Source organism: Ammospiza nelsoni, chromosome 1 (assembly GCF_027579445.1).
Source record: "Ammospiza nelsoni isolate bAmmNel1 chromosome 1, bAmmNel1.pri, whole genome shotgun sequence".
NCBI classification, from domain to species: Eukaryota; Metazoa; Chordata; class Aves; order Passeriformes; family Passerellidae; genus Ammospiza; species Ammospiza nelsoni.
In genome coordinates this window covers 102,842,448-102,865,778 of record NC_080633.1, presented here as the reverse complement: position 1 = coordinate 102,865,778, position 23,331 = coordinate 102,842,448, and positions in this window count along the sequence as shown.

The following is a 23,331-nucleotide window of genomic DNA, read 5'->3' as shown; positions in this document are numbered from 1 at the left end:
TGCAGACAGGATCTTCCTGTGACATGATATGAAACATTCCTGCACATTCCTTAAAATAACCTTTTTCTGTGCTATGTGAGTTACATTGCCAATTTGTTTCAACTCCCATCTCTGTGTGTCTCTGCTGACTTTTCAGCCTTCCAAGCAGAGCACAGCTGTGAGAGAACCAAAACCCACAGCCCAGAGGGTCAACAGCTGGATGCAGACAGGTGGTCAGGAGGTCTCTCCACTAAGGTCTGTGCTGAACTCACCATGCCACTCATTCTGGGCACACATTTCAGTCCTGCTGTGTTTCCCTCCCTTTCTCCCATAATAGGTGGGATTTGATATTTTCTGGGGCGTCTGGAGTGAATGTGTGGAGGTGATGTTGAGTGAATCTGAGGCTGAGTGGAAATTCATCTTTCTACTAATTCTTGCTCATATTTCTAACTCAGTTGAACCTGCTAATTTATTGTCACCTCCACCTTTTGTAACAGCTCCCTAATAAGGCATGAAATACCAGTGAAATGAACACCAGATTTTGGAGAGCCCAGAGCAAATACGTCCTTCTGGTTTGTCATTGCCATTTATTTTTTGAACTTTCTTTCCCTCCCCTTAAGTCCTTGATTCAATCCATGACAGTTTCTTTGCAGCTCAGATGGCTACTCATTTTTCACACCAGATTTTGTGACACACCATATCAAAAGCCTTACTGAAAGCTCAGAACCGCTTAATCGATTTCATTCCCATCATCCATTAATTTAGTAATTCTATCAAAAAATAATCTAGCTTGGGTGGTACAATTTATTCTTTGTAAACGTGCACGGACTTTTTTTCCTTGAGGTTTTCTATCGCCCAGAGATGTATGGAGTTCTTTTCCACTTAGTGTTTCATTACTGAACAGCAGCCTGACATTAGGCTCCCCAGAAGACACGCTCTGACAGCCGTGGCAGGCAGAAGAAGATGCAGAATCCTTCCAGTCATTCCACTGCATACAGTGAGAATCACTAAGCTAGATTTTAAGAAAGGCGACATCCCAAGGGACCCATAACACATGGGGAATTGGTGGTTTCAGTCCTACCATTGTAAGATTCCTTTCCTTCCCAATAGCTTTGCATCTAAGTCCTCCAAATGTTTTTGCCATGTCCTGAAATCTCAGGATCCATTTCATGATGCATTACAGAGTCTTTGCTTTTAATCCCATAGGGTAGCACTTAATGTTCCCAAATAGAAAAGGGATTTTCTGGATCTTGATCAAATTATCAGCAGACAGCAGGTTTTTAGAGAAACTTATTTAATATAAATTATTTCTTGTTTCCTTTCACTGAGAAATTGAGTGTACTAGGTCAGGATAAACTTGCAAACAAATGAGATATTCTGACACATCCTGGTCCATTAACTTCTTCAGGTCTATCTTCCAAATGAGAAAAGCACTTTGAATCCTGATGGGGCAACTAAACAATGAACTGCTCAAAGGCTGTCATTTTCAGTTCATCAGCCAGGAACTTTTTCTGATTCCAGGTTTTTCATTTCTCAGCCAGGGCATTAAGCAGGTGGGATGTTTCACTTTCAAGCTTTAACAGGGGTTCATCTGTTGTGATTGCAGGCTCTGTTCCTCAGGGCTGACCACTGGGCAGCTTAACCTGCAGTGGCTGTTTGCTGAACATGGACAATTTTCTTTTGGGAGCCCACAGAGAAGACAGAGTGGAATCAATAATTTTAAATCCCAGTTTAAAGTGGCTTGAGAGTTTTACTGTCCCTATTTCCCTTCTCCACTACTTTTTCACTCAATGTTCTGATAGCCTAATTGCCATATGGCTTGCATTAGCTATATTTTTGCTTTAAACAAGCTGTGTTAAGTCTCTGTTAATGTGGATAATCAAGATCTGATTGCATGATGTTGTGGGGGACAGAAAAGTTTGGGAACAAATGGTCTGTAACACACACCTTGTTGCCCTTCTTTCCATTCACTTTTTTCTGGCCCCAGTCGAAACTTTTTCCTAATTGTTGTTTGGAAGCAGTCAGCTGCAGGAATAGTTCAGGCACAGCAGACAGGCCTTAGCAGAGCTGGAGGAGCAGAGAGAAAGGAGAGCTGAAAGAGGGAGGGAAGGGGAGAAGCAAACACATATTTAGTGACTCATAACAACTGAAAGAAGCAGGGCAAAAGGGTAGAGACTTTAACTTTAGAAGCTCTGTTAACTTTGTTTTTCCAAAGGAAATTTTCCTCTACATCTTATTATTACAAGATCAGAGATGGCTCTTGTGTGCTGCAGAGGCTGTGGTCACAAAGCATATTCACAATGAAAAGCCATTTTGATTTCTATCTGCTGTCTCCTTGTCATACAGAGACACTATCAACACCTGCATGCAGACCATGGACCTCAGCCCAGCAGGACTCCCAGAGAACATAAAAAATCTCATTTAACCTCCTCAGTCTCTGCTAGGAAGCTGTGATTCCCAGTGTAAACAGCAAAATGGCCTATACACACTATTCCTGAAATCTGAGGACAGTGAGACCACAGAACTGTCTGATGCCTGGCCTGATACTTGCTATGACTTTCTATAAAATATCCTCATTGGAAATGAGATTGAGGGCCCTCTTCCTGGGAGCAAGCCATCACACAGAACACAGTCACTTCTTCCTGCCGGACATCTCAAAGCCTGCTTTCTGCAGCCCCTGAACAGCACCACTCTGCTTTCTGCAGCCCCTGAACAGCACCACTCTGCTTTCTGCAGCCCCTGAACAGCACCACTCTGCCTTCTGCAGCTCCTGAACAGCACCACTCTGCTTTCTGCAGCCCCTGAACAGCACCACTCTGCTTTCTGCAGCCCCTGAACAGCACCATTCTGCTTTCTGCAGCCCCTGAACAGCACCACTCTGCCTTCTGCAGCCCCTGAACAGCACCACTCTGCCTTCTGCAGCCCCTGAACAGCACCACTCTGCCTTCTGCAGCTCCTGAACAGCACCACTCTGCTTTCTTGCACAGCCTATCACACACCACGCAGGAGGGACTATCTGTCATTTCTCCCCCTGCTTCCTGTGCACCTCTCCAGTTAGGTTAAAGCGTGCCTGAAGGGTCACAGAAGCATCTTTCTGAGCCTTGGGAGGTCCTCACCAGGACAAAGAACATTTTCAGGCTAGGCTGAAGTTACTTTATTATTTCTTCTGGCCCCTCTTTCCAAGGCTGTGGCCTCCACTGGGCTTTATGCCCAAAGACACTTTTTCTCAGGAAGGTGCAGACAGCAATGCCTGGATTTTCCCTTTTTATGTCAGAGTGGCTCAGGGCTTGAAATGATTAGAGGCGATTAGTCTGATCACTAAGACATTTACCCCCAGCTTGCTAGCTGGATCCCATCTGATTTTTGTCAAGAAAAACAAAGCAAACCACCATTTCAATGACTTAGAATGAGGTGCTGATTTATATTTATTTCAGTAGAAAATTTAAGCCTTTACGAAGAGGATAAAGTTCCACTGAGACTGAGTGACAGATCCTAACATAAGAAGCTTTAGCATTTTATTCATTTATAAAAGTGTATTTGTATCCACTTTAATGCGTGACAATTCCAAATAACCATCTTTTTTTTAAATGTGCTTCCAATGAAATATGTTAACAGAAGCCTGTGTTGAGAAATCCAGTATTTGCAACACATTTTATGCAAATAGCTATCCTTCAAGGTTAATGTCTGTTCTCCAAAGGTGGGGAGAGAGTTCTTACAGTCTTGCTAGAATGAGGCACTGAATCTGCAGCCAGCAGGAAAGAAAAAGAGGTTAAATCCTGATTTCACCTTGGTCCAGCTGTGACAATGCATTGACCTCAGCGCTGACAGCCTAACTCAGGTTTAACCAGATCTGCTGGCTTTAGTGAGTGTTCCCCTCCCAGCTGTACTCACATTATCCATGTGCTCCAGCTCTGCTCTGTGTTTCCTCCTGCTTTTCTGGTAGGTCTGCTGTGGTTTTTGATTGAGTAAATATAAGGGACAAGTGTGAAAGGTTAAAATCTTTCATCTAGCTCTTCAGAGGCAAAGAGGCAATGTGCTAACTAGCATCTCCATGGAGCACAGGCATCTTGAGAAAAATGAAAACAGGAGGAAACTAATATTTTGAAAAATGACCCACAACTTCAAAAGAGCATTAATATCCCTCAGATAAATGTACTGAGGTTAGAGAACACTGGGGGTGTTTATAGATACAGTGTTAGAACTCTTCAAAGCCAAAAATAGGAGTAATTGTCTTTCTGACCTTCATATTTATTGTTATTGTTGTTGTTATTATTATTATTTGAGTTTCAAAATTTCCTCTACAGTACCTAAAGGGGTTTATGACAGACACTACAGGAAAGATTAAGATAGGTATTTTAAATATAAGGATGTCAAGAAAATATATATCATCCTGTCGCAGAAAAACAGCTGCATCATCTTTTTCTCTGTGTGTGTGTGTCTTAGATGCTGAGTTAGATCCCCAAACGAAATGTCTCCAAAACTTGACCGGAGGATGACATTTCTGTTTTGTGGCAGCTCTTCAGGTTGTGACATTTATTGTTGCTGCTGTGCTTTTTTTCTCTGTACAGGGACAAGAACAGCCTGTTTCCGCTGCTGGCACAGCACAGAAGCGCTGGGTTTCGGTCTCCGGCGCCTGTGGCCCCTGGCCATGGCAAGGCTGCCATGGGACACAGGGCTCTGCTCCCTCATTCTTCAAGCCTGCAGAAAAAGCCCTGCTGACACAGATACCTTCCTGTAAAAAAAATCTGACTGGTGAAGCAGCCTGTTTCCTGTGTGATAAATGAACAGCACGCACTAACCAGCTCTAATGGGCAGGATACGGGTGAGTGGCTCGAAATTGGTATAAGAATAGGAACAAATGGAATGGACTGAGGGATAGGAAAAATGCCCATTTGCAGTGCATTTCTTGTCACAAGAATAGAGATGAATTTCTCTGAGCATGATGATATCCCCTCTTGCCCCAGTGGTAGCATTTTTGAAGAGGGTGCTGCCACTGCAGTTTCTGACTCCATGGGATGAGAATGAAAATGACACCAGGCTTATTTAAAATTCGCATCCCAAATATTTTTTCTTTGCATATTTACACTGTTGATTGGCATTAGCATGCAGTCTGATACCAGATGAAAGCACAGACTAAGTTCATCAAAGATAACAAGTAATTCTGAGTAATGACTAAATGGCATTCCTAAATATCTACTCTTAAAAAAGAAAATGAATAGTTCTGGTTGTAATTACCAACACAATTTCCATACACTAAGCTAGCATTTATGAATATCGAACTAGGCTCTAACTGACTATGTTAGCTATGTGTCAGTTTATTTTTCTAATGCAAAAAAAATTTAGTTGTTATCACTAGAACTGTTTGTTAAAGTTGAAAGCAGATAAATCATTAATAGGGATGTCATATATTCATTATGATTAAAATATATATCTCCACTTGTCATTTGGATGAATCTAGTTTCTTTTCTCATCTCATTTTATTGACATCACAGATGAAAAGAGCTTCTTTACTTCATTCCTGTTATATCTTAAAGCCTTTACAATTGTTTGTTGATGAACTAGTATTTTGAAAATCAAGACTGCTGAGGCTTAAGATTGTAGTGACAATTACATGGTGTTTTGTTGCAAAGCTAACAATTTGCATGGGATTGATGATAGCTTGACATTAAGCAAATAAGGTATTATTATTGTAATTTACTTCAGAATTTTGTAGAAATCACTGCCTTGGTCCAATGCACAGATATCTATGACCGTGCTATGGAATTTCCTTCATGCCAAAATTTAACCACTTCAGCAGCTTTCATCTTGGCATTTGCAACTGCCCAATGCAAATACAGATCTACTGAGCTCCATCTGCACTCAGGCGTGGGAGTAACTCCTGCCAGGGGACTGGTTCTGCTGCAGGTTACCTGTCTGTATTAAGGAGTTCAAACACCCAGCTCAGAGGACTAACCCTGGAAGACCAGCTATAAGTGTTCGTGGTAGCATACAAGCCTGAGAGATATTGTTGCCAGATGAACAGATTTTTCATCGTTTTTGTGGATTTTTATTGCTGCCTGCACTAATAGCTACATCCTCACTAGAAAACAACTAAATACATTGCTGGTACTGAACACACCTTGATAGACCACTGATTTTAAAGGGACATCTGTAAAGCTTGGCACAACAACAGAGAACCAGACAATGTGCTCTTCCTGCCATACTCAGTACCAGGAGCAAGAATCTACTTTAGGACATTCAGACACGGCATATGCCTGGCCTTAAATTTACCCATAGGAAAACAATTGTATTCAGCACAAAAAGATATGCTGTGGCAAGCAGGGTAAAGACTGGGAATTTTGAAACTCAACTCTTACACTGACAGCTTTTCACCCATGAAGGGTTTATGGTGCACATTAGAAAAAATGTATTCTTTCATGGGAAATACACTTTAGGCTTTGGTGCTACAACCTCAGGGCTAATCTTTATCTCTCCTAGCTGGATGAGTGCAAGAGAAAACCAGGAAGGCACTGCCCACTTCCATGCTGCTCACTTGGGGGCAGCTTGATGCTGATCTGCATCTTGTTGGAATGTGTGCTTTGATGGTTTAAGGATGTGTTGGCAGCCTGACCTTCAGTGTTTCAATTTCTTACTGAAAGTCAACAGTTCTGATGTTGGTGAGGACATACAGGCACCCTCAATTCCAGAGCAGGTCCAGCTGCCCAAGTAACTTGGAAGTTAAATTATCCACTTAGTGTATCTCTTGACCAACATCTTCATCAACATGAGCTTTGAATTACATCTTTTAGTTGAAACTGGGCATGTGCTGGTGCCACACTCAGCTTAATAATGAGAAAATGAAAGTCTCTGGTGTCCTGTCAGCTGTCCAGAAACATAAACTCCCACATGGAGTCAGAGACTGCCAGATCTAGGAAAATATCACACACTTCAATAAATTCATGCACCTACATAACCTAGTATTGCACTGGGGGCATGTATGGATTAATGATACAGATCTCATAAGATTAAATATGGTGGTTGGTGCTTTAACACACCAAGAAGATTATTCACTGCTGACTAAGTCAATAGATGTTTTTTAATGAAGCATTTTTGCAAGAAGATATCTTCCCGTCCCCCTATTGTCTCTAAAAGCAATGATGGCATATCCATAATTTTCCTTCCTGTTGTTCCCTATTGAGACTGTACTTGTGGAGTGCATGTTGATGCAATTTCTGTGTTCTGTATGAGCCACTTTTTTTTTTTTGTTTTAGCACTTAAGACTCTCAAGCATTATTACTTGAGTCAGAATGTAAATTTCACAAGACAGCAGCGAAACATTTGAACACCATGGATGAAATTTATTTTGTTTTATTTTCATTTGTACTGAATTTACTCAAATTGCTAACTACTGAGAATGCAGAGAGTATACTGTTACACATCTATTTCCAAAGTGTTGCTACTGTTTTCATTATTAATATTCTATAGTTTATTCTTTCAGAAAAAAAAATTAAAATATGTTTTTCCTTCTTTTAAATCTGCAAAGATTTGTCAATTTTAACCTAGAACAAGATAAAGAGATTTCTTCTGTCTGGTATCTTTTCCCAGTTGACTCCATGGTATTCTAACTGTAATGGTAATGTGTCCTGTGCATCCCAAAACATTACTTGCCAAAGAGCAATACAATGGATTGCATATTCTAACTGGCCACATCACTTTGGTCATTTCGAGCTTCAATAACAAATTGTTAAACAGAAATAAATGAAACAACATAGCCAATATATTTATTATGTTCTTTATCCTTACCCTACATATATTAAAAACACATTGTTCTTGTAAATATACAGTGAAAGGCAAAAAAGTCCAGTGATGTTAAATGCTCTGGGGCAGAAGCTGCTGACAGCAGTTAGGTGTGAAAGCCAAGCCAAGCCCAGAGGTGCAAGCAAATGAAATGAGAAGCTGGCAAACTCAGCACAACCTGCCTTGCAAAGGGCGGGTGGAGAATGAAGAATCTTGTTGCTTGTCTCCATGTCTGCTGAAGCATTTTCAGCAGGTACATGGCTATGAGAGGGAAGTGTACGAAGGATGGAAGCAGAGGCAGACATCCCAGGAGAAGAAAAGTCTGGCATACACAGGCTGACTTGGAGTTGGGTCTGGCAAGGGATGTGAAGGACTACCAGAAAGGGTTCTCCAAGTTCATAAACATCATGGAAAACAAAACACGGCCCCACTGCTGAATGGATCAAGGGAGCTGGTGACATATGATATGGACAGGCTGAGGTACTCCATGCCTTTTTTGCCTAAGTCTCTGCAAGGAAAACTATTCTTCAGGAATCCCAGTCACTTAAGACCAGAGGAAAGGTCTGGGCCCAGGAAGACTCACCCTAGTGGAAGAGGAGCAGTTTAGGGAGCACTGGAACCAAGTGGATGTACATAACTGCAGGGGCCTGACAGGCTGCACGCATGATGAGGGAGCTGGCTAATATTGCAAGGACATTCTTGATTGTCTTTGAACAGTCATGGCAACTGAGAGAGATTACTGAAAGAGAGAGAATATCACTCCTATCTTCAAGAAGCCCAGAATAACTATCTAGAGAAATACAGGACAATCAGTTTCAGCTTAGTCTCCATCAAGGTTTAGGAGAAAATCTTCCTGGAAAACATTTCCAAATACAGGAAGGACAAGAAGGTTATGGAAAAAGTCAACAAGGATTTGCACAGGGAGGAACATGTTTGACCAACCTGGTAGCCTTCTACACTGATATGACTGCTCTAGTGGACAAGGGGAAAGCAGTGGACACCATTCACCCTAAATAGAGACTTCAAGAACAAGTCCTGTAATATCATCATGGACAAGCTGACAAAATATAGATCAGACAAGTGGACAGTGATGTGGATTAGAAGGCAGATGAATGACCAGGTCCAGAGCTTTGTGATCTGTGGCCCTAAGTCCAGCTGGAGGCAAATCCCCACTGGCACAAGTCATGGGGCACAATACTGAGCCAAAACTGTTCAATACCTTCATTAATGATCTCAGTGCTGGGGCAGAATCCACCCTCTAAAAGTTCACAGATAACATAAAAGAGAGGAGTGGTTGATACACCAGATTGTGCCACTGTGGAGGAACTTTGGCAGGAGAACAGGGCAGAGATGAATCTCATGAAGGGAGAGTACAGAGTCCCACACTCGGAGAGGAATAATTCCAGGCAGCAGCACACACTGGGGCAAGAGGCTGGAAAGCAGCTTTGCCAAGGAAGACCTGGGATTCCTGGTGGATAACAAGCTGTCCCTGAGCCAGAAGTGCACCCCTGTGGCAATAAAAAGGCCAGCAGTGTCCTGGGCTCCATGAGGAGGAATGTTGTCAGCAGGTAAGTGATTCCTCCTGTGTATGCTGGGTTCACTTCTGGGCTCATCAGCAGGAGACAGATTTTGACTTTCTGGAGCAAGTCCAGCTAAGGGCCACTAAGATGATGAAGGGATGGCAGGATCTCTCATGTAAGGAAAGGCTGAGAAAGATGGGATTGCTCAGACTGGAGAAGCCTCAGGAGTAATTTATCAATTTATATAAATATCTTATGAGAACGAATGAAAAAGACAGGGCCTGGTTCCTGTCAGTGGTGGCCAGTGATGAGAGAAGAGTCAAAGGACACATTAAAGCACATGAGATTCCATCTGAACATGATAAAACATGTTTCTACAATAAAGGAGGCCTAACACTGGATCGGGTTGCCCTAAAGGGCTGTGGATACTCCATCTGTGGAGAAATTCAAGGTCTGACTAGGCATGGGTGAGCAATGGGATTCTGAAGGTCCCAGAATCATAGAGTGCCTTGGGTTTGAAGGGACCTTAACTATCATGTAGTTCCAACTCCCCTACCATGGGCAGGGGTGTCACTCAGGAGATCAGATTTCTCAGGGCCCCATCCAACCTGGCCTTGAACACTTCCTGGGATGGTACCTTCTAACCTCATCCATTCTGTGATTCTGTAACAATGGATATAATCTGGCTGGTCCATTCCACAGATTTAGGGATGCTTTTTCTATTTCAGTACCACCTACAATGGGTCATTTTAATCAGATAAAATTTTGCAACTCGATTGCAACTGGAGGTTACACTTCCAATGTAGAGACTGATCAGGATAAGGGAAGGAATCAGCCATGACTTCCAGTTTAAACACAGAATCACAGAATCACAGAAATTCTAGGCTGGAAGAGACCTGTAAGATCATCGAGTCCAACCCATGTTCTAACACCTCAAACAGATCCTGGCACCAAGTGCCACATCTAGTCTTTTTTAAACTTTTCGAGGGATGGTGACTCCACCACCTCCCTGGGTAGATGATTCCAGTATTTGACCACTCTTTCTGTAAAATACTTCCTCCTTAATTCTAGCTTGCATCTCCCTTGGCGCAGCTTGAGACTGTGTCCTCTTGTTCTGTCTGTTGTCGCCCGGAGAGAGACCGACCCCCAGCTCACCACAGCCACCCTTCAGGAAGTTGAAGAGAGTGATAAGGTCACCCCTGAGTCTCCTTTTCTCCAGGCTGAACAACCCCAGCTCCCTCAGTCATTCTTCATATGGCTTGTGTTCCAAGCCCCTCACCAGCCTCGTTGCCCTCCTCTGGACACGCTCAAGCACCTCAACGTCCCTCCTAAAGTGAGGGGCCCAGAACTGGACGCAATACTCCAGGTGAGGCCTCACCAGTGCCGAGTACAGGGGAAGAATGACCTCCCTGCTCCTGCTGGCCACACCGTTCCTGATACTGGCCAGGATGCCATTGGCCTTCTTGGCCACCTGGGCGTGTCTAATACCTCACCACACTTGGTGTCAGTCAACAGACAGAGTCTATCCCATGATTTCACAAGGGCAATCAAGCAATGGTCACATAATAACAAATTAGGAGAACTCTCTTGGCATTGTCTGTGACCTTAGCTCACCCCTGTGAAAGATAAGTTACCCAAAGGGCAGTAACCAGAGACCAGCTCAGCAACAAGAGCCCTTTATAAGAAACATGGACAGGGGTAGGACTGAGGAATTGCAAGGCAGAACTTTCATCACAGTAAATTTGCTGGACTGCTCCACAGGGAGCCATAGAGAGAGCTAGGGAGCCTCAGACAGCAGACATTCCAGGATCCCTAAGTTTATAAATACTTCCCCTGAACCAAAGTCCCCATTCAGAGCACAACTAAACTTTAGGAAAGTCTTAAATCCCATTTTATGTGGCTTAGGACCATTTCTTATTAGAGCTAGGAAGACTAGATATAAATCTCTGTCCAAAACAGTAATCCTCTTATATTTCATTACTAGCACTACAAGCCTCTGTGAAGTGGTCTCTATCAGAACCATAATAACACTGAGTTGTGGCTAAGCTCTCTATCCCAAGTTCAGTCACAGCAAACCCACTAACACATTAAATCTGTGCCTGCCTTTGATTTATTAGCACTCCCTAAGCCTTTCCACAGTCAGGTATGGGTCTGAGGCAACAGCTTGCAGCTGGAAAGAAAGGTAAAAGATATTCTAGCATCACAGCTCTGCTGTGCCTGACTATGGGAGCACTTAATTTCAGGCCGTGTTATCTTAGCAAGCTGCTGAAGATAGTTCAAACTAATCTGTTATTTTGCCTTTTGTGAATTGGGTAATGTATAACTCCTGGCTGAGAGCTGGTAACTGGCTACAGGGGTTCTGTTCCATCTATGGGAAAATTCAAACAGCCGAATGAATTCAAGCTGATTTTTGTCCTAACACAATTCCTAAGGGCTCACATGGGCAATTACTGAGTTGCAGGTGTTGGCCATGACTAACAGATGAGGAGCGGCTAAGGACATCTTCCAACTTTCTCCTCTTGTGTTCTGATCTGCTCAGCAAGATGTTAACCCTGTTTCTTCTATTGGGTTGTGAAATTTGCACTTGAGCTCCAAGGAGAGCTTGACTGGACTAAACTAGTCAGGTTAGAATAGTGTCCTTGTCTTTTGGTTCCTGGGGGCATAAAATGTCCTTTGCTGGGACTGTCTACACCTAACTCAATGGCCCTCCAAAACCAGATGCTGCCTTTAAAAAAATCTGTTGTTTTAGCCTTTGCTATAGGCAGGAAAATTCAGTTTTTTGATGGTAACCTATGAAATGTAGGATAAGAATACAAAAGTTTGGTTCTTCATCTTCAGCAAAGTCAGTGCATACTTGCTGGGAGATGGCCTTTGCCAGTAGTAACTTCTGTCGGTACCTGCTTAAGACTATTACTGCACACAAGTTGCCATTGATATTCATTTATTTGCTATTCATTCTCCACATGCATATTTCTCTCCTCACTTTAGCACATGTACAAATTTTTGTTTCCAGCAAGCAGCTGGGTAAATAATAGCCCTATACATACTTTTATAAAATAAATGGACATTTGGAACATGCTTATCTTCCTTTTAAAAGGATAGTAGAGTAGAAAATAGTACTCTGAAAATTAAGAACAAATACTTCACTTTTTTCACACAAAATTTGGTATTAATTACTTTGAAATTGTTCTTTAGCTAAAAATGCTGTTGAGTTCTGTTGTTGCCCTCAGCAGCCATGTAACAAATACACTGTTGACTTCTCGCAGGTAGCCATGGCTATTTGCTGTTGAACTTTTAAGAGAGTGCTATTATATTCTACTTGCTTCCTGTAAGCAAATAACAACCTGCAGGAAAAAAACCAAGGATCCATGTGGCATTGCCCGTGTGGTTAAAGTGCTTCTCCTCATGTCCAACAGCACCACACACAGGTGTGGGGCAATGAATTTGCTCCCACTCAGAGCTCACTATTTTCAGAAAATGCACTGGATTGCGTGACTATTTTTGTTGTTAGAGAGCCATCTTGTGGTGCATCTTATTAGTAATACATAATAAAAGAAATTTTAAAAAAACCCAGTGTATTACAGTTCAGAAAGTGTTGTTTATAAAGACTCCAGTGGTTTTGCATGTTCCACGTATCCACTCTTCTCAAAGCTCCTTTTGAAATGGGCATAACCTAATCTCAAATTGCACTTCTGAGTCACAGCAGTATTTGTTAGGGACTGGGGAAAAGGACATATTTCTCTTCCTTAAAAAAAAAAAATTCAAAGGGTTTGGAGTGCAAAAAAAAATAGCTACAATTTACAGCACAGTTTTATCCCTTCCTAACACCCAATGTACTGATCAAAGCAGAAGGCAGGTGGTCTAGTTCTATTAATGAGATATATGATTTTTTGCAGCCACAAGACTTAAAAAGTATCCTGGAAACAATTTAATTTCAAATAAAGTTTGCTGTCACTGAAGTTATATAAAAGACTGATTTTTAAAAATAGCAAAAGTACACATTGAAATGTCATCCAGGATGCTGACAGATTACAAGATTTTTCCAGTGGCAGGGACATTTGACATCACACTTCAAATTCCCATTTTCAAATCTGCAGTTAACTGAAAAAGATCAACACAATTGAACTAGAGTCAATAAACCAAATCAGAAACATCTTTGAATTTTGGCAGATTCCTCAATCTGTAAAGTGCAAATCCTTGCACACTGCTACATAGCAAAACAATGCAGCATGCAAGATATCACTGAGCTTCCAAAGAATCTGTGCTTAGAGGAAAGAAAAAGACCAAGTCCTCTGATAAAACAGAATGCCTCTATGCATTGAAAATTCCCCCCTGCGTCTTTGAATGAGACCCTAACATTTTTTCCTCTATATATATAACTGTTCTCTTGTCCATTAATAAACTGTAATTATCTATTGTCCTTTCATTGAAAGGAAAAAAGTACCATGTAGCCAAAGATCATTAGTGGTCCACCCTCTGCTATCAGTGAAGTCAGTGAAAATGAAAAGGTAATTATAGAGGGTCTTTAGAGTAGTATATAATGACTAACACCTCTTCTAAAATCATTCAGGTTTAACTTTAAAAAAAAAACCCCACAGTATTATGCAATTGCATCTGCAGGACTAATTTATTTAATCTCCTTTGCTCATCTTGTCTGATATTTTTTCCAGGTGGCCAACAGTCTTTCACTAAAAAAAGTCACTGGGGGGAAGCCCAAGGAAAAGGAGTCAATGACAGGGTTAACCCTGAAGAACAGAATAGTCTGTACTAGATTAGAATATTTCCTTTGGAAGAGACCTACAATGATCTAGTCTATCTGCGTACCAAGAGAAACTGCTTCAGTGCACAGACTGGAGAGAGGGCAGGTGTGGGTCTCAGAACAATGCTTTTAGCTCAGACTTTCTCTAAGCAAGTAATGAACTTGGAAGTGAAGCTATGAACACAGGCTACAGCTGGAAAGATATTCCCCTTTCTTTCAATTTCCCTAAGAGTTAGAAGTTAATAAACTGAGCAGGGATATCTATAGACCTCATGCTGACATTGCCCTGCACCTTTCTGCATTTTTCAATCATATCTCCACATGCTTTTCATAGCACAGCTATGAAAAATTAAAACTAGTATTCTAGTAATGCCATTCTTATTGATAAAGTCACTTCCCTGGTTCCCTTTGCTCCTTCCTCCTAAAGCATAGCCCTAATGTTTGATTTCGAGATGATTGCCTACACTGAGCTTTCAGCTATTCTTTGCATCACTCATCTACCGAGATCCAATCCAATCTGAACCAGCTGGATCCAACCCAATTCAGATATGCCTGAGATGGCCCCTAAAGAGTTAATCAGAATACAGTGGACACACACCCAGAACCACATGCCAAGAGCAGGTAGCCCTGCTGAAGAATACTCAGTGCTGGCAAAGTCTGTTGTGAACTGTAATGACTCCTAGTTATAGATGTGTCTCTTCTGAATCACAGTTCTTTGGACTCTGTAATTGCATTTAATTAGGTAATGAGGTCCTCTCTGTAAAGCAACTTGTATTCATTATCCTCCCTGGTCGATCTTTATGTCATCTTTAAACCATCCAGGCAAAGATTCTGTATCATCATCTACCCAATTGATTTTTAAAAGAGCATTGAAGTACTTTAATGACCCCTTTGGAACCTGCTCAAGGCACCCAGCTCTGACAGCCTGGTATCAGCTGCATTTCAAGACCTCTTCAATCCAACTTTAATTCCATATGGTGTGTACACTGGTTGTCCTGTGAGAATCATAACTTTTTTTTTTTTTTAAGAATGTGCTTTATTATATCAAACCCTCTGGACCTCTGGATAATTCCAACACTACCATCTCAATACAACTGTCTTGTTCCATCAGAAGCACAGTTCACCATGAAATAAACGACTGTTTGGAAAGTTCTATTTTCCATGAAATAACACTTATTGAGTTTATTATGTTATTGTTAAAAAAATTAACTTCATTTTTACTTTGTATGGCTATTTTATTTTTTTTTAACTTTGTATGGGATTTAAGCAAAAAAGTAGATCCTCAAGTTTCCTTCCCTTTCTGTAAAACTGTAAATCCTCACTGGCATGTCCTCTGGTTTCCAAGTGAATATGAAAATTAGTGTTATTTAATATTATTTCAAGAAGAACTTTATCAGCACATTAATTATTGATATAAATATATTTAATATTAAAAGATGCTACCCTATATTCTCCTCTCTACCTCCCTCAGGTAAAGTAAATGTTCTGTCCCATTCAGAAAATGAGATGCTTGTTGTGGTGATCTTGCCATTATTGCCATAAAGAAGACACCTTCCCTACAAATAAAGGTCTCCACCTTGTAACTTGGGCAACTGTGTGATCAGACACAAGTCTGCTACTTGCACACAAATTTCTGACAGTGACATTCACATTCACCAAAGACCAAGCAGGTCCTTTGGTTAGGCTTCCTATGCATAGCTGAAAATAACACCGTTAAATAACTGATGGTTTTCAGGAATCTAGAATTTAAAGCTTTGACCCCACACAGCTGGGCACTGTTCACTGGGGCAGGCTCTGTCACAGTGTCTCTTCCATACCCCAGACATGATTAAAAGCTGTTTTTCTGGCAGATCTCTAGACAAGGAAATGATGCAAGCCATTACAGTGTTCCCCAAATCATTCTCGCTTTTACTGCTGGGAAACAAAACGTGTGCTACAAAGTGGTGACATGGACCAGATGAGCTTGACACTTCCCACCTCCAGTACATAACATTTTCATTTTGACTCTATTTAATGAGTATTACACAGTGGTGCCAGTATGAATAGTGAATGCCAAGTCTCTTGCTCTGAAAAAGGAGAGGAAATCTGCAGCAGAGAAGACTGGATGGCCCTGAACCTGGCAGTGTCTGTGAAAAACAAGGGTTTCAGAAACATGAATGGGAATATCGTGCCTGTCCCACACAACTGGTAACCTTCACTTCCCAGCCAGGGGTTAAAATGATACACTGATGGGTTTTCACTGTACTGAAATTACAGGTGGAAAAAACTAACCTCCCATTAGCTTAAATGGATTTAGGATTTACCACTGAAAAATAGAACACTGAGAGTGTTTTGATTCACGTTAAATTTTCTGGATCATAACATTGTTGTGGGACATATGACTTGCACCTTGCAAATAAAGAGAGAGGAAAGCAAAAGCTGAACATGCAGGAGGTTCATGGTTTCTAAACTTTGCTTCAGAATCTTAATCATGTTCTTACCATGACATTGCTCCCTTGAGCTCACTGCCACCTAAATATGTTCTCTTATGACAATCTTTAGATGAAGTATTACTAGAAAGATATTTTATAGAAGTGGTGAATCTCTTCACCTGGACGACTAATTTTCTTTATTACACTGTTTATTCAAGTATTAGTTTTTTTTCCAGATGTTGAAAATAATGTGTACAGCTTCATTCTTAGAGTAATTTCACTGACATGAAGAGAACAATTGCACTTTTGCAATTTTTTATCTAAAGTTTTAGAAAATTTTTGATAATGCTTAGTTATGCTTTTCATCATTAGTTTCACATATTTATTACTCTTCCTACTGGAAAAATGGAATACTTGAGTCAAAGGAAAAATGAAATTTCATCTCTTCACTAGAAAAGAGAAAGTGGTATCAAACACACATAGTAACAATAACCCGGTTTTTGCACACTGCAAATTTTATTTCAATGTTTCATTTATCATACTATGCTAATATAGACAAACTATCAATGATCTTTAATTCTATTTCTTGTCCCATATTTATTTCTGAGCTAGTCACAGAACCACAGAATGTCCTGAGTTGGAGGTGGCCCACAGGGATCATCAAAGTCCAGCTCCTGCCTTGCGCAAGACAACCCAAGAGTGACACCATGTGCATGAGAGCACTGTCCAAATGCTTCTTGAACTCTGTCTGGCTTGGTGCTGTGACCACTTCCCTGTTCCAGTGCCCAGCCACCTTCTCTGTAAAGAACTTTTTCCTGATATCCAACCTAAACCTCCCCGGCACAACTTCAGGCCATTCCCTCAGATCCTGTCACTGGTCAGCACAGAGCAGAGATCAATGCCTGCCCCTCCTCTTCCCCTTATGAGGAAGCTGTACAGTGCAATGAGGCCCCCCCTCAGCTTCCTCTTCTCCAGGCTGAACAGACCAAGTGACCTCAGCCACTCCTCACTGAGCTTCCCTTCAAAGCCCTTCCCCATCCTTTTGACCCTCCTTTGGATGCTCTCTAAGAGCTCAGTATCTTTCCTATATTGTAGCTCCCAAAATTGCACACAGGACTGGAGGTGAGGCAGCCCCAGTGCAGAGCAGAGAGGGACAATGCCCTCCCTTGTCCTGCTGGTGATGCTCCCCAAGGACGGGTTGGCCCTCCTGGCTGCCAGGCACTGCTGACTCATGTTCAACTCGCCAAAGACCAAGAATTCAAAGTTCTTTTCCAGGGCACTGCTCTCATTCCCCAGGCTGTACATTCATCCAGGGTTGCCCTGCTCCAGCTGCAGAATCCTGCACTTGTCCTTGTTTAACTTCATACAGTTGGTGTTGAACTTCATACAGCAGTCCATCTTGTAGAACACAGAAATCCAGGTTTGTCAAACACAGCAAAACCTCAACGGTTTCCATGAAATCTGATGCAGCCATGAGCTTCCATTGTCTGTGGATAGGTGACTCACATGCCATGATTGCTCTTGGCATTTCATTCTTAAGCATTGTTTACAGCTATCCTGGACAGGCTTGTTTAAAGCTAGAGATCTGCATTTTTTTTTTTTTTCCTATTATATAACCAAGCAGAAAAATCTATTCTTCTGCTCCTGTCTGTCCTTAATCTGCAGTTGCATGTACAGAATTAGCAGGTAATAAAATAAATTAGGAAGGATTGACTGTTAACTGTAAGAAATCAGCTCTTCCCATGTTGTTTATAAAACAATAGTTGTCGCATTTAAGATGATAATGAGCATCAGAGCTAAAGTGAGATTATAAACTTTTAAGTGAACCTTAATTACATTTTTCAATTTTCAGTAATTGCCTGACAGTAAATCCCTCCTATGCCAGTCAGACTAGAATATGAGGCCTTTTTAGGTGTTCTCCTTTCTTAAAACACTGGAATGGCTTTTTGCAGGATTTTCTTGATATCTTTTATTCCCCATGTCAGTAATTGAGGGCTCAAAACTAAGTGGCCAAGGAAATGCTTCTTTTAACTAGACCACATAAGCCCTCTACCATATTTTTTAGCTTTATTCTCAGTTATTTGGATTACAGTGGGAAGCAAAAGGCCTTAAATTCAGTTTGATTCTATGAATAATTCACATAATTCCTCTAACTCACTATGAAAGAGACTGTAACATTTGCTGCAGTGAATAAGCAGCACCTAGTGGTCTTGAAATGCATAAACAGATCACTTTCTTAACAGTTTATTCTGACTTTCTCTGGGATCTAGAGCTTTATCTAGAGTGAATTTATACTTTTGTATTTCACAGAAAAATACAAGAAAGAAAAAACTCTTGAGTTTTTAAAAGTCATTGCTTACAATAAAGGTAACCCATATACAGACCTCATGCTTTATAAAAAAATCTGCTACTTCTTGTAGTGAGCAAAGTATTTTAATGTCTTCATCTAGTTGTAATCCTTCCATATTTAAATCAAGGCCTTCAAGTTAATCACAATTATTAGCAATATTGATTATCAAAACTCTGAGTTTATTTCTCTTTATTAAACAAAAATTTGAAAAATATCTAACAATAGCTCTCTGAAATCACTCAGAAAAGTGCAGAATTAAAGTAAGGAGAAAACCTGGTCAGTCAAGTTTATTACAGCAACCTGAGCTCCATAAGATTGCATACTTTGAAGGTTTGTTTCACATTTTATCATATTACTGTAGTCAGAGATTATTGGACCATTAGCTTTAATTTTAATCTAAGAATTTGTTTGTAGGTCCATTTATCTTCAGGATTTATTTTTTGCACTTTACCGAATTTCTCATTTCAATAGCAAATATATTTTACTTGAAGCATTGCTAAAAACAGGACTGAGGTAGATATGCTTGCATCAGGAAAATTGCTCTGTAAATCTTTTAGTGGACTTCAGAACTTTATTGGAAACTTCAACCACAGGGAAAAAAAAAAAAGTATGCACTTTGATTTCAGTTTGATTTCACAGATGCCAATGAACATTCTTCTGTGAACCAAGGAATTCAGCAAAATCTAGTCCTAAGACAGCCTTCCACAAGGGATGGGGACCTGCTTACCTTCACAGGACAGACCAGAGTTCCTGTGGCAGACTACACAAACCCATGGCAATAGCTAAAGGATATTAGGTGTTCTGCATCCCCAAATTTGTTGGAAAATGAAGGTTAAGTGAGTGTCTGCTTCTCCTGCTTGCTTACTTCCTTCCAGTTCTCCCAAGAGTCCCTGCACATGAAGCAGCTAATTTGGTTTCCAAGAAGATGTGGAAAGCTGTTCACTTCTGCCTGAAGAAAGGCATGGATTACATGTGTAAAGCTTTTTACATGTGCAAGATGTGTCAAAGGAAAACCTACTCAGAAGTGACAGTGATCAGAATGCAGCCTATTAACCCTCACACTAATGATGCTAGTAAGAAAGTCCCCCCCTCACATAAAATCCTTTTATTGTCTTTAATTTAATTTAATTTAAATGTACAATCAGGAGGCCAAAATCCATGCTGAAATAAATGAGAAGATCTGCTTAAAACTGATAGCACAATAAAGAATTTTCAAAGTTGTTTACAGTAGGACTTTTCCTAATTTTTATTTGCTTTCTTGTTGGATTTATTCATACTCAATTTGACATGATGACACTGGATGATAAATATCCCACACATGTAAGGAATTTTTCAAAACTGAGGCTAATATGGATGAAATAATGCTAATATTGAATTATAAAGGGAAAAAATACCAAGGAACTAAAGCAAGGTGTGATATCACTCAAAGTTGCTATTTTGAAATCTCAAAATGGGTTCTTGGCCTAGGTAAAAGTTTCTTTCAGTTTACTCACACAGTAAATAAAATATTCAAGCCTAGAAAGGAACAAACATTAAAAATTAGGTTTCTTGCTCAGAATAAAAGCTGCTCAGTGAGTACATATAAAACTCACATGGAAACTCACATATAGTACTCACATGGGAATCACAGTGGACCACTGCACTGCAAGGGAAAAGTAGCCAGAGTTGATGAAGTTTCTGAAAACAGGAGAGAAAAGGTAATTGTTTCTTTCTGAAAAAAAATATAGAAGAAAAAAAAAAAAGAAGTTGCAGATAGATATCTTTTCACAAGTTCATGCAGTAAAAAAAGGAGTAATGAAGCTAACAAAAGCCACTGACTTACTTTATACTTCATAAGAGTTTGTCTCAGGATATTAATCTGCGCGGGAGAATCTGCATTCTGCTATGCACCTTTGAAGAAGCTCTATAAAACTTTGAGTTCACTGGGAAAGAAAGATGTTAGCTACACCCCTGTGCTTAGTATTTCTTCCAGTGTAGGTCAGGACTACTATTTTCTGGATCACTCCTCCGTAGTGCTATGAATTTTCCAATGTACTATAGAAGAAACCTTTGAAATCCCACTTTTTGACTATTCTGGCATCATAAGCTTCTAGTCCCTGTCTTGTGTTCATTTTGATTGCCATTGTCTCAAAAATCTTGCCACCCTTTCCAAAACAGTATAGTCCAAGCAGTTTATGAAGGAAATCCTCAAGACTTAACCATCCCAAATTTTTCCAGTCTCAAACAGTACACAGCCAAAATTACCAAGGCCTCACTTTCCCACCTGTAATGTGGACATAGCAGCATCCCTTTAGATGTTTACTGAAAAGATAAATAAATTATAATAGTAACATAGCTCAGATGTCATGGCATAAGTATCACAGAAGAGGCTGTGAGAAAGATTGATTAAAGAGACATTCAAATGAACTATACTGTTGTAGTCAATTGAGTAGCAAGTTTCCTTCCACTGGAACAGTGACCAGGCAGTCAATATTCCATCAACATCCTTTAAGCTTAGAGAGACTGGGTTTGACAGCCAGGGAAGCTGATCTATCCAACCAGCCCTGCTCTGCCACCCCTCTCTCCAAAGGAATACTTCATGTATTTTCTTTTAAATAATTCTCTTGAAATAAGTTCCTCCTGGATCAAATCTAGAAAGGCACAAGATGTAGCAGAAAGCAAAAAAACCCCTGCATGAAAAGAGTTTAGGCCTGAGGCATGACAGATGACATATAGGGGACATATACTAAAGGCTGTACAGTGGAAATTCAATGTACAGACACTAAGTGACATCTCCAAGCAGCTCCCCACATTGAACCAAATCTCCCTTCCCATTTCTAAATATAAACACATATGTTGGCTGCCCTAAGAGTGTCTAGGATGCAGAGGAGGGATGGAAATTTTAGCTACAATTTGCCCTAAGAGCGCAGCTGAATTATGTTTAAAATAGCCTTTTTTTCCATACATATGCTTATTAATGAAATGAGAGGTTTGGGGACTTTTTTTCCTTTTTGTTTTTTTGCTTTCCAAGAGGATAGAAGCTGCTTTTCTATTTCATCCCTGCTGCTGTAGCGATCCTGTGAGTTCTGCTCCAACCCTTTTTCTCCTGCCCAATACCAATTTAATTTGTAATGAAAACATTGCAACTCGGACTACACTACCTACTAGCACATCGATTATTTTTCACCAAACAATTACAAGGAAATCAAAATCCCATCTCTTTCTCTGTTTTTTGAGCTAGTTTTTGATTGAGTTTTTTTTCCCCTATATTCATCTTTTATTTCTGTTTATAAAGGAGTTGAAGTGCAGGCCAGGAGATACAATAAAAATTGTACAGCTTCACCAAAACTTTTTATGTAGTAATACAGGTATATTCTTATGTATATAAGTTGGTAAGATTCTACTGATGCACATACACTTAATAGCTCATATATACAGGCTCCCATTTAGGGAAAGTGTATGAACTACACCAATATAAATCTCTTTATAAAACTAAGAGCAGTTACATAGTGAATGGTGACAGATGCTGAAGGAAAGGTCTGGATTCCAGGATGTAGGTGACATAAAAAATTCATGCATGCTTACTGAAATGACCCCACAAAGAAGCCAAAGAGATAAAAAGGAAGAATGGCAATAGCTGGCAACAGCCTGGAGGCACAAAGGAATACACTTCATGTTTGAGGGTTCTCTGCAGCTGTGGACTAATCAGGACAAAGCTCTTATTGCTGAACAAATGATGCAAACCACTCAAAGCTATGCAATTAAAGCCTGGTATTCACAGTTCAGTTCATTTAACGAAGGACTGAAAGTATTAATGTTGCTGAATATTTGTGTGCAGGTACAGGAATAAGGTGGTCAGCATAGATCTGCTTGAGTTATCTTGTTTGAAAGTGAATTGGTAGCACACAAAATATCAACTGGAAGTGAGGCTACTCTAATGACCAATAATGAATGTGCAGGAACAGTCCATGACATACCTAGGGGCCTGCACCCTTTATGAGGAACAGAGGAGTCTTGAGGATCTAGCAGAGTTAGAGATTTGGAAGAACATTATTGTTATAGAGGATGGACCTAAGGGATAAAAAACCCAGCTAAAACTAAAACAGTTATCTTGTTATGATGCTGTACTTGCTAGATTAACTCACTCTCAGTGATTAATTGCCCCTTCAAATACCTAATTATAGCATTACACATAATCAATAAGGAGAGGGTGGGGTGAGTGTAATGCACAAGAATTGTGGGGATTGAAATTGTTTTTGTTTGTTTGCTTTAAGGTTTAGACCATTCTACTTGTTTGAAGTTTTTATTGTAATGAAAATTAGTGGCAATTAAGAAAAATGTTAAATTGGTTCTAGTTCTCATTTTGTTTGTGGGGTTTTAAAAATTTGCTCATGTGGGGGTTTGTGTTTGTTTTTTCTATTTTTGTTTATTTGTTGTTCTTGGAAACTTAGCCTCACTATATACAAATAGCCTCACTTGGTCAAGAAAATTAGCTGTTGAGAAAATCATTCCTATATGGCAATGGTTTCCTAAACATACCCCAATTTTACATTCCCT